The sequence below is a fragment of the Belonocnema kinseyi genome, chromosome 2 (assembly GCF_010883055.1).
Source record: "Belonocnema kinseyi isolate 2016_QV_RU_SX_M_011 chromosome 2, B_treatae_v1, whole genome shotgun sequence".
NCBI lineage: Eukaryota > Metazoa > Arthropoda > Insecta > Hymenoptera > Cynipidae > Belonocnema > Belonocnema kinseyi.
Window position 1 is genome coordinate 130,549,550 of NC_046658.1, and position 14,192 is coordinate 130,563,741.

General features: G+C 29.2%; 1 protein-coding gene across 6 annotated transcripts in view; it reads right to left on the bottom strand.

The window, feature by feature from the left end:
* Window positions 1-14,192, bottom strand: part of LOC117168125 (tensin-3) — a 639,780-nt gene that overhangs the window by 201,716 nt on the left and 423,872 nt on the right. The gene's annotated exons all lie outside the window — the stretch shown is intronic.

Below are 14,192 nucleotides of genomic sequence, written 5' to 3' on the forward strand. Positions count from 1 at the left end.
CCCTGATTAAATCAGAGACGGAATTTGACTGAGTAAACCCGTAAAATTTCACTAAATGTCAGTGAAGACCAGATGTCTACTGGTACTGATTAACCAGTAAACCTTGCTGATTAAACGAGAGGCGGAATTCTAATGATTGAGTCAGTAAAATCTCGCAGAATATCAGTGAATGAACGAATGACTACTGGAACTCAGTAACCAGTGAACCTCGCTGATTGAACTAGAGATAGAATTCTACTGAGTGAACCAGTGAAATCTCACTCTCAGTGCATAACCAAATGACTGAATAACCAGTGAATCTCCCTGATTAAATCAGAGACGGAATTTTACTGAGTAAACCAGTAAAATTTCACTAACTGTCAGTGAAGACCAGATGTCTACTGGTACTGATTAACCAGTAAACCTTGCTGATTAAACGAGAGGCGGAATTCTAATGATTGAGTCAGTAAAATCTCGTGGACTATCAGTGAATGAACGGATGAGTACTGGTACTCAGTAACCAGTAAACCTCGCTGATTGAACTAGAAACAGAATTCTACTGAGTGAACCACTGAAATCTCACTGTCAGTGCATAACCAAATGACTGAATAACCAGTGAATCTCAATGATCAAATCAGAGACAGAATTTTACTGAGTAAACTAGTAAAATCTTACCACATGTCAGTGAAGATCAGATCTCTACTGGTACTGATTAACCAGTGAACCTCGCTTATTAAACCAGAGAAATAATTCTACTGATTGAGTCAGTGAAATCGATATTCGAATACGAATCATCGTTCCAGTTGCAGCTCAGGAATAGATTTTTTGGCTTGCCAAAGATCTAAAGTTTGAGAAATGTTGTTTGCAAGATAGAAATAACATCCTTTTGCAAATGTTTATAACTTGCAAAAGAAATGGCTCCCAAGACATTCCAAGGGAAAGTACGCGAGGCATATTTATAGCCCGCCTATTCGATTAAAATCGAATCTCAAGATTTCAAGATTGGATAAGATCCGAGATTCTGAAGTTGATCTCGAAGTGACTGCTAACGGGGGATTCCACACAGAGAAAAAATTAAATATCTTTTTGAACCAAAAAAAGGATTACAAGCCTAGTGAAATAAAATTGAAGCTAAATTAGTTCATTTCAAGCGATCGAATCATTAAAACAAATTTAAGGGGTCGTTTTCTCGTTGATTTTATTTTATGAACGCCTTTAATCAAACAAAATTTTTTTCTGCCTACAAAGAAGAATTTTTAAAAAAATGGTGAAATTTTTAATAAAAGAAATTAAACTTGAATCAAAAAGAAATGCATTTTAAACCAAATAGTTGAATTTTCCCGTCTAGAAAGTTTAATGTTTGAAAAAACATTTAACTTTTAAATCAGAAAAGATAAATTTTTTTTTATTTTCAATCAAGAAATATTAATGTTCTACTTAATATTTGAATTTTCAAACTAATAAATAATTTTTTTGAATATTGAAATTTTTAACCAAATAATTGAAATGTCACTATTAAAAATTTAATTTTCTACAAAAAAATTAAACTTCAACCGCAATCACTTGTACCTTAAAACAAATAGTAGAATTTTCAATCAAATTAAACTTTGGTCGAAAAATGTTGCACTGTTGTATATGGTCTAATTTTCTATTTAAAAAAATGAATTTTTAACAATTAAGATCAATTTTAGAGAAAGTATTTGAATTTTCAATAAAAAAAGATTAGCTGTTAACGAAAAAATAAATGTTTGATATTAAAACAAAAAACAAATTTGAATTTTAAGGGAAAACCATTTGAATTCGACGTAACATATAACTTTTCATCAAAACAATTGAATCTTTAACCAAAAATGAATTATTTACAACATTTTTGTTCAAAATTTATCTCTTTAACAGAATATTTAACACTATTCCTAAATTTTTTTAAGATTTATAATTTTAGTTTGAAATCGATTTCTTTATTTGGAAGTTACAGATCTAATTCACTTCTCGGAAATTATCTATTCTTTCATACTAAAAAGAAAACTCAAAATTAAAAAAAAAAAATAACTTAGAGCTGTGTACGGACAGAAGACGACTTGGAGGTCCATACCGAGCAAAAATAGACTTTCTTTATTGGCTCCTTAATTGGTTTCCACTTATGACAATGATGTTAAGAGCGAAGTTAGCTAAACTAAAAGATAAGTTTCGGCGACCCCACTTCAGAGTGTTCCAGTTCTGGTTCTGTCCGTATACAGCTCTATGTCACTTTTTGCAAATTGCTCTATTTAATCATGGTAACATAAAAACTCAGAATAGAAAAAAATGACTCAGAGCTGTATACGAGCAGAATGCGACTTAGAGCTGTATCCGGAATGAACCAGAACTAGATTTCTCTGCAGCAGAGCCATCGAGTTTAGAGACAATAAGCTTAAAGAAAATTGAGACCCTAGTCTTTTTCTCGGTGACTCCAGGTTTTTTTCTGTCCGTGTACAACTCAAGTCTATTTTCGCGAAATGGTCTATTTTTTCATGCTAATCAAAAACTTAGAATTTAAGAAATAACTTAGAGCTGTATACGAGCAGAACACGACTTATAGCTGTATGCGGAATGAAGCAGAACTAGATTTCTCTGCTGTAGAGCCGTCGAGTCTGGATACAATAAGGTGAAAGAAAATTGAGACCATAATTTTTTTCTGTGACTCCAGGATTTTTTCTGTCCGTATGCAGCTCTATGTCTCTTTTCACTAAATTATCTATTTATTCATGCTAACATGATCACTAAAAAAGTGACATGAATGAGTTATAGCTGTTTACGAACAGAATGCGACTTTGAGCTGCACAGGGATTAAACCAGAACTGGAGCTCTCTGTAGTCGAGCCGTGGAGTTTGTTAGATAATAAGTTGAATAAAAATTGAGACCCTAGATTTTTGCGTTATTCCAGGTTTTTTTCTGTCCGTCTACAGCTCTATGTCAATTTTCGCGAAACGACCTATTTATTCATGCTAACCCAAAACTTAGAATCGAAAAGGTGACTTGCTGCTGTGTACGAGCAGAACCCGACTTAGAGCTGTATACGCATTGAACCAGAACTAGATTTTTCTGCAGTAGATCCGTCTAGTTTAGACACAATTGGCTGAAAGAAAATTGAGACCCTATTTTTTCTGTGACATGTTTTTTTCTGACCGTATACAGCTCTATGTCACTTTTCACTAAATTATCTATTTATTTATGCTAACATGAAGCTTGCAAATCGAAAAGAATGACTTAGAGCTGTATACGATCAGAACGTGACTTGGAGCTGTATATTGAAAGAAACAGACATTGAGCTCTTTTTAGTAAAGCCGTCGAACTCGTAAAAAATAAACTGAAATAAACTTCAGACCCTAGTTTTTTCTCTGCAGTAAAATTGATGTGTCTTGCATTCCATAATGTCAAAGGCGAAAGGTCAGCATTCTCACGAGACAGAGTCATGAACTCAGCTGATACACGTCTTATCTGGAGTATTGTGGATAGAAAAGTATCATTTCCGGATTTGAGGGTAGACGTTCGCATAAATCACGATCGTGCCGAGCAGAGCGTATAAATATGTGTGACAAATAAAATGATAGTGAGATCGATATCTGCGTGAGGTTCAACTGAGGTGCGGATTGGAGAGCAACAAAAGCCGAGCAGGGTGTTAATAAACCGCAGGGCTTAGGTCTGCCTGACAAAATGTCACGAGTCAAGAGAACGAAACTTTACGGTAACTGGGCGCGATGGTGTATCTGTATCTGTATCGCGTATCCCGTATCACATAACACTGTCACGTTCGTGATTCGTGAAAATGTTCACGTCCCCAGGATATTCTACTCTTGTGTTTAACTGGAATTTCTTCGGGCTCATCCATAAACTAAGTTAAGAATTTTGGGTTATTTTTGACCCCCCCCCCCCCTCTTCCAAGAAAAAAGAAGGCAGGAAAAAATTCTTTCAAAACACAAGACATATAATGGATTTTACCGAAAAATTTGGGAGACGAATGTTTTAAATTAAATTAATATAAATAGGTGTCATATTACATCCAATATGAAATACATTAGGTTTTTAAGATTTTCTATTCAAGAGATAAACTTTTGACACAAAAAGTTAATAGAGATTTTTAACAAAAATAGGAAAATGACAAGGTAATAAAATATTAAAAATAACATTATTGTGAATATGTATCATATTACATTAAATATGAAACACATTAAATTTATAATATTTCAAGATTTTCTGTATATAGATTAACTTTCAGCACTATATTTAATGGTAATTTTTAACAAAAATAGGCAAATTATAGGAGGACAAAATTTTTTAAATAAAATTAATGTAAATAGGCATCATATTTCATTTAATATTAAATATTTTTAGGATTTCAATATATTCTATCTAAGAGAAATATTCACGACCCAAAGAGTTAACGGTAATTTTTAACAAAAGTAATCAAATCATAGGAGATTTCAATTTTTGAATAAAAACGTGTAAATAGGCATCATACTAAATTTGATACGAAACCAATTAAATTTTTACACTTTAAGATTCTCTACATAAGAGATGAAATTGCAATTCAAGAAGTTGATAGTGATTTTTAATATATAGGGTAAAAAGATAGAGGATTAAACTATTTCAAATAAAATTATTATAAATGGGCATTCTATTAAATTCAATATGAAATTTATTAAAATTGTCAGATTGAATATTTTCTACTCAAGAGATGAACTTTCCGTCCCAAAAAGTTAATGTTGAGTTAAAAAAAAGGAATGGTAATTAAAATCTTTAAAATAAAATTATTTTAAATATGTATCATATTACATTCGATATTAAAGACAATACATTTTTAAGCTTTCAAGATTTTCTACCTAAGACATGAACTTTCGACCCAAAATCTTAATGGTCGTTTTTAACAAAATTAAGGAAATGATAGAGGATTAAAATTTTTTAAATAAAATTAATGTAAATGGGTGTCATATTACATTTGACATGAAATACAATAAATTTTTAAGATTACGATATTTTCTACTGAGGAAATAAGTTCTCGGCCCAAGAAGTTAATTTTTGCCATAAAGACGCATTTTCAACAAAATAGTAAAAACTTGATTTTCTAATAATATATTTAACTTTTCAATCATCAGGATGAATTTCAAACAAATAATATTATTTTTATAAGCTAAAAGACGAATTTTTACTCAAACATAAACTTTTTTCTAAGTAATTTAATCTTCTTCTAATGGATAAATTTTCATAAAATAGTTTAACTTCCAAACAAATGATTAAAAATTTAACCACCAATATGAATTTTTGACAAAAAAATTCAATTTCAACCCAAAAAGTTGAATTTTCAACAACGAGTTCACTATCACTAAATTTCTCTTTTTTCTGTGTTACCATAAAAGACGAATTTTCTACAAAAAAATTAAATTTTTAAAGAGAAGTCAATTTTTTACCACACATGTACATTCTCATATAAATAGTTGAATTTCCTTGGAAATAATTGTTTAATTTTCAAACTAAAAGACGAATTTTCAATAAAATAGTAAAATCATCAAGCAAACTGGATTTCGGAATCAAAAAAGAAAAAGAACCCAATTCTTAAATTTTCAGGTCAAAAAGATAATTTTTCTACGAACCAATTTAACTGTTAATAAAAAATGATGAATTTTCAACAAAAAAAATTTTATCAAATATTTAAATTTTTAACTAAAAAGATTAATTTTCTACGAAAAAGTAAACTTTTGAACAAAATGCAAAAATCGCTAAGCTAAAATATTAATTTTAAACTGATAAGATTAATTTCCGAATGAAAAGACAAATTTCAAAAAAGTATTTTCAACCAAGTAGTTATATGTTGAAACCTACAAATTAATTATTCACTAAAATTATGAATCTCAAAACAAGAACACAGTGACAATAAAATTTAACCAAGAAGATTAATTTTTAAGAAAATGGTGCAATCTTTAACAACTTGTTAATTTTTAACTGATCAGATGATTTTTCAACCTAACAGATTAATTTTTAACCCAAAAATTTTATTTTCTACCCAAAAAGATGAATTTAAAAATGATATAATTATTCTCAACTATATAGAGGAATTTCCAACGAAAAAGGTGGATTTTATTTTGACATTGTTAAATTTCAAACTATAAATATTAATTTTGCAAAAGAAAACAATAATTGAACTTTCAACACAGGTAAAACCAAAGTGTTAAATATAAAAAAATTCAAATTAGCACTTGGTCATTTAAAAATATAATATTCAAAATCTACGAATTATAGCAATTTCAACAACATTTTATTTGCCTTCAAAAGTAAAAAAAAAAAAGAAAGTGTTCGATTTTATCTGACATATAATCAAAAAATCATTTAATTCATTACCGCTCAGGCGAGCATTCAGGCGTGCACAAAAAAGTCGGAGCGGGCTATAATGAGTTAGTTCCCACCCACCGTCAGCCCCAAAATCGGCGCTATAGAAGAGTTTCACTGTAGTTACAATTTTTATTTTTTGGATTTGATTTTTATATTGAATTAAACATTTATTCTCTAATTCGCTACTTTCCAAGGCAAATAATAAATACCTGAAATCGTTATAGTCCGTAAATTTCGAATATTATTATAGTAAATTACCAAATCCTGAATAAAAAGGTAGTAGTTCAGCTGCGTGAGGGGAAGTCGCGTAGTGGGAGCACAGTACACAGGTAGCTGAGAAAATAGGTATAACACATTACACAGGTAGCTCGCATTATACAGGTAGCTGACATTATGCAGGTAGCTGACATTACACAGGTAGATCACAGAAAACAGGTAACTGAAATTACACAGGTAGCTGATATTAAACAGGTAGCTAGTAGGGCACAAGTAACTGACAGAGCAGTTAGCTTACATTACACAGGTAGCTGACAGAACATGTAGCTGACATCACACAAGTATCTAAAAAAACAGGTAGCTGAAATGACACAGGTAGCTAACACAACAGGTAGCTGACATTACACATGTAGCTAAAATTATACAGGTAGCTGACATTATAAAGGTAGCTGACAAAACACAGGTAACTGACAGAGAAGTTAGATGACATTGCACAGGTAGCTGACATTACACATGTAGCTAAAATTATACAGGTAGCTGACATTATGCAGGTAGCTGACATTATAAAGGTAGCTGACAAAACACAGGTAACTGACAGAGAAGTTAGATGACATTGCACAGGTAGCTGACATTACACAGGTAGATCACAGAAAACAGGTAACTGAAATTACACAGGTAGCTGATATTAAACAGGTAGCTAGTAGAGCACAAGTAACTGACAGAGCAGTTAGCTTACATTACACAGGTAGCTGACAGTACATGTAGCTGACATCACACAAGTATCTCAAAAAACAGGTAGCTGACATTACACATGTAGCTGACATTATACAGGTAGCTGGCATTATACAGGTAGCTGACATTAGACGGGTAGCTGACATTATAAAGGTAGCTGACAAAACACAGGTAACTGACAGAGAAGTTAGATGACATTGCACAGGTAGCTGACATTATACAGGTAGCTGACATTATACAGGTAGCTGACATTACACAGGTAGCTGACAAATCACAGGTAATTGACAGAGAAGTTAGCTGACTTTTCATAGGTAGCTGGCAGAAAAGATAGCTGACAGAAATTGACCCTCACCAATTTTTCTGTACTCCTTCATCCTCTCAGAATAAAAAATTCAGAAAAATTGAAAATATTGTAAACGATTGACAAAACAGCCTTCTTGCATTTGAATTCCACAGATTGTCAGTATCGTAACAGCGATAAAACAGACGAACAAGAATAGCCAATAATACAAAGCGCCACTGTCGCCATTCAAACACATTTATGGCACTTTATCTCCGGGAAAATGTTGCGGAATTAAGCAATTAAACTCTCGAGTGTCCCATTAAAACAGTTTTACTGAAGATATCGAGAATGAGTATTAATTTGATTTCTTGTCGGTACTATATAAATGAATGATTTATGAGACCTAGTAGGAAATTCCCATTTCAGACTATTATAACGTATCATGAACCAAGCAATAACATACGAAGAGAGGTTCGTTCCGTATAATTTAACATACCCTGTTAAAATGAAAATTCATGGAAATAGTTTCAGAACAAATTGTCTCGCTGTTTCACTATTCAGGATATAAATCAATTAATTTTACTGTGATTCAAATTAAAGAGCCCATAAAGTGAAATAAAGTTAGTTTAAATACGCCGACACATACTAGATCAGTGAGATCGTGTTTTCCTCGGAATTTTCCGAGAGTAAATTCTTTCGCTTGTGGTTAAAGATATTCTCCGTAAATAAAGGAAATCCTTCAGAGAAAAAAAGACATGGATCATTTTTAAGTCAAGCTGAATTTTTTCGTATCTCAACGAACCAATGATGAATTTTCAACTAAAACTATGAGCCTTTAACAAACAATAAAGATGAATTTTCAAACTAAAAAAGAAATCTATAAACCAATTGAATTTTCAACAAATAAGTGAATTTTCAACCCAATAGTTGAATTATCTACCAAACTATTGAATTTTAAAGCTAAAGAGTAGAATTTTCTGCTAATTAATTAAATTTTCAACCCAAAAATATGGATTTTCAACAAAAAAGTTAATTTTCAACTGAATGGTAAAATTTTGTATCATATTTTTTAACTTTGAAGCTAAAAAGTCGGATTTTCTCCAAATCAGTTGAATTTTAAACAAATTAATTAAAATTACAACCCAAAAATATGTATTTTTAACATAAAAGTTCACTTTAAACTAAATGGTTCGATTCTTTATCAAATTTTTGAATTAAAAAGTCGAATTTTCTAACAAAAAATCCAATTTTATACAAACCAATTGAATTTTCAACCCAAAAATATGTATTTTCGAGATAAAAATTCATTGAAAATAAATATTTAAATTCTTTATTAATTTATCGCATTTTGAACCTAAAAAGTAGAATTTTATACAAAGAAATTGAATTTTTAATAAAAAAGTTCATTTTTAACAAAATATTTGAATTTTCTACCTACTTATTGAATTTTGAATCAGAAAAGTCGAATTTACAATTAAATAATTGAATTTTTTACTAAATTAGTTAAATATTTAACCCAAAAACTAAATTCCTACAAACTATTTGCATTGAAAAAAATTAATAACGAAACACATAATTTGTAACCACATAGTTAGATTTTCAATCAAAAATTCTAATTTTCGCCTTAAATTTTTAACTTTTCAAACAAAATAGTTAAATATTTAAACCAAAAACGAAATTTTTGATAAAAAAATTATAATTTTCAACAAAAAAGTTACTTTTCAAAGAAATAGTTGAATTTTCAAGCTAAAAAGACGAATTTTGTTACAAAACTATTTGATTTTTGAAATCCGAAATATGAATTTTAAACAAAGACTTAATTTCTAAACAAAACCGTTAAATGCGTAAATCCATAAACGAGTTTTCTACGAAAAAAAATAATTCTCAAGACAAAAATACTCATTTTCAGCAACATTTGTTTTTCAACTTTCTGCCAAATTGTTAAATTTTTAATTCAAAAGATTAATTTCCCACAAAACAGTTTAATTCAGCTGAATGTTTAACACACAAAATACAAATTTTCTATGAAAAATTCGGTTATCTAGCCAAAAATAATAATTTTCAGTAAAAAGGATATTTTTCAAGAAACTATAGTAAAATTTTCTAACAAATTTTTTCAACAAGCAGTTGATTATTTTTTAAACAAAATGGTAGAGCTTTTAACAAAATTAGTTTGTTTATAGAATGGTTAATATAAAAATATCAGTTGATTCCCAATCAACTGATTTAATTTTCGAAAAAAATATATTTTTAACAAAAATATAAATATTTAACAACAAAGTTTATTTTTAACCAAAAATGTGAATTTTCTAACAAATCATTAAAATTTTCAACCAAATGTCCAAGATACATGACATTTTTTATAAAAAAAAATGAATTTACATTTCTAAAGGACAATGTTTCTATCCAAACAGTCGAATGTTTAACAAAACAGTTGAACTTTGAATAAAATAATTAAAATTTCAACCTAACAATAACAAATTTGAGCAAAAAATATTAATTTTTAACTAGAAATATAAGTTTACACATTTAAACCCGAAGAGATCAACTTTCAACCGAAAAAGAATACTTTTTTATCAAAGAAAATACATTTTTTATACCAAAGGACAAATTTTTTATTAAAAGAGAATAATGTTCTCCAAACAGTGGAATTTTTTAATAAAAAGATGATTTTTTAGACAAACAAATTTTTTTTTTAGAAAAATAGTTGATTTTTCAACAACTTTATTGATTTTTGATCAAAATCATATCATTTTTAAATAAAGAGTTGAATTTTCTACCAAAGTCGTTACGCTTTTAATCCAAAAAGACATATTTTCAAACAAACAGTTTAATTTTCAACAAAATAATAATAATTTCAACCAAATAATAAAAAATGTTTAACTAAAAATATAATTTCACACCAATAAGAAAACAAATTTCGATCCAAAAAGATAAATGTTCATCATGACATTTGTATTTTCGACTAAAAAACGTGAGCATTTAACAGAATATTTGAATTTTTAAACCAAACGATTAGATTTAAAAAAATTAATCTAAATCTAAAAACTGTTCCAATTTTCAGCCAAATTATAATTTTCAATCCAAAAATATTAATTTTCTACGAAAAAAATCAATTATTATTAATATTTTTATTAATTAACATATATTATTATTGATTAAATTATGAAATCAATCAATTATGGCTGTGTCTACCTGCACCGAAATATCGGAACCACAAATTATTAATTTACATGATATGATTGAAAACAATACCCAATGCTCATTAAAATAAACTCACCACGAATCTAGCATGATAATTTCGATGAAGGTCGCCGTCACAGTGAAAAGTTGACAGCATGTTATCAACCACTTATCATTTAAATTAGATTCTTCAAGACACTCACATAATGAAAAACTGTCTTTAAAAAAAATCAATAAATAAAAAAAAAATCACACCACTATTAATCAACTTGACACCTAATCAAACTCAGAAACTATAATAACTAGATTATCAAAGGATCCACATTTAACTGAAAGCACGGCACATTCTCGAGGTGGAACCAATCGATGACAACTGGAAGACACTTCGGATGAGGGTATTTTTTTTATTCTTAAAAATTGCGACCTGAGCCCTTTAAAATTGAATTGACCGGATTCATTCCTGTTGGATAATGAGATTTCTGATATGAAAGAAAGAGACCGAGAGCCGAATGCAGGGAACGTGTGTCGATCCCGAAGGCCGCGGAGGGAACTCGCCTCGCGTTTTCGAGCACACGAGGGTCCAGGAGAAGTCTATCGGCGCATGCGTCGTGCCCCGAACGAACGTCGCCCCCGCGACTCATTTTTTCGTTCTCCAATATCGAACATCTGTTTTATTTTTCTAATCGGCTGACAGATAGTTCACCTATTTCTCAACGATACACAATATTAAGTGCAGGGTTTTTCCGATGGGGAAACTGTTCTAGTAATCCGCTGAACCACTCAGTTATGGAGACTGGTAATCCGATGCAATGTTGTATTCGAGTGACAAGCGGAGTAATACACTTGTAATCGCGGAGAATATAGCTATAAATGAGATTAATACGTTTGTAATCCAGTTAATTAAAATTAATCATCTTGTAAGATAGAGTAATCCACTTGTAATCCAGATGATCCGCTTCTAATATACTTGTAATAAAGATTATTCTACTTGTAATCTAGATACTTTAGAGTAATACATGTTTAATAGAGATTAATATAATTGTAATCCAGTAAGTCCAATTAATCCACTTGTAAGATAGATTAATCCACTTGTAATCTAGATACTTGGGAGTAATACATTTTTAATACAGTTTAATGTAATTGTAATCCAGTTAATTCAAATTATTCCACTTTTAAGTTAGAGTAAACCACTTTAAATCCAAATAATCCACTTGCGAACCAGATAATCTACTTGTAATCCAGTTAATTCGGAGTAATAAATTTGTAATATTGAGTAATCTACTTATAACATACATTAAGCTACTTTTAATCCAGTTCATTTAAATTATTCACTTGAAAGATAGAGTAATCCACTTGTAATCCAGAAGATCCGCTTGTAATGTACTTGTAATAAAGATGAATCTACTTGTAATCTAGATACTTTATAGTAATACATTTTTAATAGAGATTAATATAATTGTAATCCAGTAAATCAAATTAATCCACTTGTAATCTAGATACTTGGGAGGAATACATTTTTAATACAGTTTAATGTAATTGTAATCCAGTTAATTCAAATTATTCCACTTTTAAAATAGAGTAAACCACTTTAAATCCAAATAATCCACTTTCGAACCAGATAATCTACTTGTAATCCAGTTAATTTGGAGTAATAAATTTGTAATGTTGAGTAATCTACTTTTAATCCAGTTGATTCAAATTAACCACTTTTAAAATAGAGTAATCTACTTATAACATACATTAAGCTACTTTTAATCCAGTTCATTTAAATTATTCACTTGAAAGATAGAGTAATCCACTTGTAATCCAGAAGATCCGCTTGTAATATACTTGTAATAAAGATGAATCTACTTGTAATCTAGATACTTTATAGTAATACATTTTTAATAGAGATTAATATAATTGTAATCCACTAAGTCAAATTAATCCACTTGTAAGATAGATTCATCCACTTGTAATCTAGATACTTGGGAATAATACATTTTTGATACAGTTTAATGTAATTGTAATCCAGTTAATTCAAATTATTCCACTTTTAAGATAGAGTAAACCACTTTAAATTCAAATAATCCACTTGCGAACCAGATAATCTACTTGTAATCCAGTTAATTCGGAGTAGTAAATTTGTAATATTGAGTAATCTACTTGTAATTCAGTTGATTCAAATTGTACACTTTTAAAACAGAGTAATCTACTTATAACATACATTAAGCTACTTTTAATCCAGTTCATTTAAATTATTCCATTGAAAGATAGAGTAATCCACTTGTAATCCAGATGATCCGCTTGTAATACACTTGTCATAAAAACTAATCTACTTGTAATCTATTTTATTCAAATTAATCAACTTGTAAGATAGATTCATCCACTTATACCCCGGATAATCCACTTGGAATCTAGATACTTCGGAGTAATATATTTTTAATATAGATTAGTATAATTGTAATCCAGTAAATTCAAATTAATTCACTTGTAAGATAAAGTAATCAAAATCCACTTGTCACCCAGTTAGATCGGAGTAATGCACTTGCAATACAGATTAATCTACTCGCAATCTAGTTAATTGAAATTATTCAACTTGAAAGATAGAATAATCAAGATAATCCACTTGTAATCCAGTTAGATTTGAGTAATACACTTGCAATGCAGACTAATCTACTTGCAATTTAGTTAATTTGAATTATTCCCCTTTTAAGATAGAGTAAACCACTTGTAATTCAAATAATTCACTTGTGATCCAGATAATCTACTTCCATTTTAAATGGAAAATTCTAATGTTTTTATGGAAATTTATCTATTTCTCCGAAAATTTACTTTTTGTTTAAAATTTATATTTTCCTTTTTAAAAGTGAACAGTAATTCTGGATAAAAGTTGAACAACGAAAAAATTCTTCTATTTTGTTGAAAAAATTAACTATTTCGAAACAAATTTACTTCTTTACATTTAATATTTTTGTCTTGCAAAGAGAACTAAAAGCCTTTCTAGCTGAAAATTCCAATATTTAAAAAAAAATGTTTAATTGAAATTTTATTTGTTTTAAGAGAAACTTCACCTTTCTTGGATAAAAATGCAATTTTTTTGTAAAAAAATAAACTTTTTTGTTAAAAAGTAATATTTTAAATGGAAAATTCTAGTGTTTTTATGGAAATTTATCTATTTCTCAGAAAATTTACTTTTTTTTTAAATTTATATTTTCTCTTTTAAAAGTGAACTGAAATTCTGGATGAACGTTTAACGACGAAAAAATTCTGCTATTTTGATACAAAAATGAACTATTTCTAAAAAATTTACTTGATGACATTTAATATTTGTGCGTTAAAAGAGAACTGAAATACTTTCTGGATAAAAATTCCACTAATAAAAAAAAATTTATTTAAATTTCATCTGATTGGATCATCTTCTTGGATAAAAATACAATTGTTCGGTTGGAAATTA